Below are 3587 nucleotides of genomic sequence, written 5' to 3'. Positions count from 1 at the left end.
CCCAAATAATCTCAGTATTAAATCCAACCACTTCTCAAAAAAATGGCACTTTTTTGTCCTTGTCATGTTGCTGTAGGGGCAAAACAGAGACAATATTTTACCATTTATTTATATATGTGTGTTTAGTTAATCTAAATTATCAGTATCTTAAAGGCTGTCAGCCGGAGAGACTCAGGTTCATGATAACAGGACTGGCTGCTATAAGTGGACTGTGGTTGTGTGCTGGCAGGTGTCTGTGTTAAAACTGCCTTTGCTGTTGAATATATGCCCTTTCTGCAGAGGAAACTCATTTCTGTGCAGAGGTTTTCAAATGTAATTCAAGCACTGAGGATTTTGCAGGTGGATGACTTTCCCTCTGTGTGTGTTTACCTTCTCTCCTGCTGATACCTGCTGAAGAAAGAGATCATTGCTGTCAGCTCTGAAGGATCAACGTGCCTTTGGAGAGGAAAACACCACCTGTGGCTCCCGTGCTTGCTGTCTATGCTACAGGATGGCAATTTAGGTTTCCCGAATTCTCCAGCTGAGATCATGGCTGTATTCGAGCTCCATGCTCTACCTGGAGATACAGCATTTCAGGCTGCTGTGCCTCTGCCTGCCAGCTCTAAAAGAAGAAAGATAAATTAATTTCTTATCTTCTGAGGATGTGCTCGGTGATCCACCTAGCTTGGGAGGATTCTATGAATCAGCCCAGATCTACACATGTTTCTTGCCATGTTACTGGGACTTCGTTTTGACAGAAAATGCTGGCTTCCCATCAGTTAGCTAAGAAAGAGAAAAACTTCCTAAACCAGGCTCTTAAGCACAGATTCTCATCTATGCTTTGAGGAGCAGGGCATTACAAGCAGTTGTGCTCAATGGAGCTTCATGCAAGGAAAAATGCCACGAGCAAGACCCAAGGGATCAGAAAGTTCCTTGGTCTCCCTGCTGACAGTGTGAGAGGTCCGTGCTTCCTTCAGCCCTTGCAACACAACAAATGCAAAATATTATTATGATTATCATCATAATCTCTTTTTTCTTCCTGCAAAGTGCATCTGTGTGATGAAATTAGTTAAAAACAGGGGGAATTAGCTCAAGTGGTAGAGCGCTCGCTTAGCATGCGAGAGGTAGCGGGATCGATGCCCGCATTCTCCAGTGTTTTATCCCTGTCCACGGCAGGGGCTTGGAGTTAGGTGATCCTTAAATTCCCTTCCAACCCAAGCCATTCTGTGATTCCACGCTGAGTATATTGAAGCCTTTTGAAATGTTCCTTTCCTTCTGTGCCCTCCCGTCCCTCCCCACAGTGTCCTGAGAGCACTTTTTGTCATGTGTAAATGTCAAATTTTATCTGAAGCTGAGATTTCATGGCTCTCAAGTATCCGCGTGTGCCTGCAGGAAATCATTAAGTACTCCTGGTCAGTGAGAGGGCCGGGGGGAATGTCACTATCAGTTGATGTACACCTCATACATCTTAAAGTAACTGTGGGACTGTGTGAGCACATCCACTGTGCAGGCAAACGCTGCTGCTGCAGTGCCTGCTGCTGCTCACTCTGCTCACCTCTGGGTGTACCCAGCACAAGGTGCCTCTCTTCAGCACAGACAGGTGTCCTCTCCAGGGTCTGGTCCAGCTGTGCTGCTGGCAGAGATGCTGCTGGAAGGGGTCCTTGCTCTTCATCCCCACAGCTTGCTCGTGGGGACACAGGTGCATGTGTTTTGTGGCCTAACACCATCATCAGCTTAGACCAGACACTATAACTGCTGTAAGTCACCCAGGATGACTTGAGTTGAAGAAGACACTGGACTGCTTGGAGGGAAGGGGTGCTCACATCCCCTTCAGTGTTAACAGCTACACCCAGAAAGGCAGTCTGCAACCCTGGTGCCAAAAAAGTGTTTAAAGGAATCCACTCAAAGCTGCCATAATTAGGTTCGTGCATCCCTTTACATGCACAACAGGTATGAAGTCTCACCTGCTTTTCCTACAGTCACATTTAATTGGATTTGAAGCATGAAAGAAAAGAGCCTGTAACCTCCTTGCACTGGCATTCTTGGACATTTCTGCAACGCTAGCAGCTGAGCCCAGTGTCAGCGCTGTTTGTTGGCCTTGCAACTGGAAAGAGACACCAGCGGGATGGTTTACACTGGGAAATTACATCATGTCAGAACATGTTGCTCGGGACTCCTGGTGACTACCACAGTGTAATTTCCCGTCATAAACAAGGCCTGGGAGACAGCTGTTGGGAGGCCGAGCACCAGCAGGCTGGGCTGATCCTGCCCCTGCCTGAGCTCCTCGGGCAGCGCCTGGCCCCAGCCCACGGCATCACCCCGACAGCATGCTGCAGGCATGCTTCAGTTTGGTTTGCTGGCTATTAGCTTCTTTTTTTTTTTTTTTTTTTTTTTTTTTTTTTTTTTTTTCAGTCTTGAAACAAGCAAAACCTTCTCCCGATAACTTTGGCAGGCTGCGACCAAGGAAAGTGTTGATGAACAGGCTGTGCATATTCTGTTCTGTGACTGATTAGGGTGTCGGTGCTTTTAGGCAAGGGTAAATGTGGCAAAATGCTGTGCCGGCTTCAAGGCTCCACTACTTAAAATTCAATTGCTCCAAAACAACACGGGTTCATTGTCTCCCTGTCATCAGGCAACTATGACAGATATAAAAATAGCACCTACATGAACTGCTAATTTAAAATTTAATTGGGAACCTATGGTTTAATTATGGCTCAAGAAAAGTTAAACCAGAGGACGTTTGTATTTCAGATTAGGTTAATCCTTCCAAAGTCATGCAAAAGGCCTGGTCCACATCTCTTCTTGCATCCTGTGCACATGCTGCATCACTTCACACAGGGTCTTGGTGAGGGCTGATGGCTGTGGGACTTCACACACCAGATTCTTGGGCAAAGCTGAAGTAAAATGTTTTTGTGTACTGTAGTGTGTGCATTATTTATAGGGTGAAGCAGGAGATTTTTTACATTAAAGTTAAGATAACCGTAAGAAGTAAAAGTAACCCAGCAAAATAAAATAAAATAAAATAAAATAAAATAAAATAAAAAAACTCTTCAGTCAGATCAGCTCTTGCCTCTGATTCGCCACAGGGCTGCAGGATTACAAGAGCCAAAATGAGAGGAGGGAAGGATTGTGCAGCCAGGACTGGGGCAAGAAGAAACTGGAGAAGAGGAAAACCTCTTTCAGTGGCAGTCCCTGATAGTTTGCTTCAAGTTACCTGTGAGCCCCCGGGACCAGCCACATCCTTTAGAATCAACTTTTGTTCAAGGACAAAGCTTGGAGATTTTGAAGAGATGAGCAGAGGGAATCTGTGTTGTTTTTGGAATGAAAAACCTTCAGACATTGGAAAGTAGTTAATGGGGGGCAGAAGGCCTTGACTTCTGAGATGGCAGGAAGACCACATTGGACAGAGGGCTCTCCTGGTGCAGCACAACACTTGGGCTTGCTTCATATACATCTCTGTCACTTAACTCTACATTGTAGCTCTGAAGGTCCTGGGGAGAGCAGAGAGTGACTTCAGTTCTCAGCATCTGGATGGAGTGCCTTGAGGTGACAGGATTCTCAAGATGAAGTGTACAAAGCTCCTACAAAGCCGGGTCCCCACACAGCAT

At 45.9% G+C, this 3587-nt stretch overlaps 1 non-coding gene across 1 annotated transcript; it reads left to right on the top strand.

Moving 5' to 3' along the window:
• Positions 1 to 1058: 1058 nt before the first annotated feature.
• On the top strand, positions 1059 to 1131 carry TRNAA-AGC. The gene has a single exon. It is a non-coding gene; the product is annotated as a tRNA-Ala (tRNA).
• Positions 1132 to 3587: the final 2456 nt, after the last annotated feature.

The sequence above is a fragment of the Oxyura jamaicensis genome, chromosome 2, assembly GCF_011077185.1.
Source record: "Oxyura jamaicensis isolate SHBP4307 breed ruddy duck chromosome 2, BPBGC_Ojam_1.0, whole genome shotgun sequence".
Taxonomy (NCBI): domain Eukaryota; kingdom Metazoa; phylum Chordata; class Aves; order Anseriformes; family Anatidae; genus Oxyura; species Oxyura jamaicensis.
Note: the sequence above shows the minus strand (reverse complement) of the source record. Positions and strands in the feature narration are given on the sequence as shown.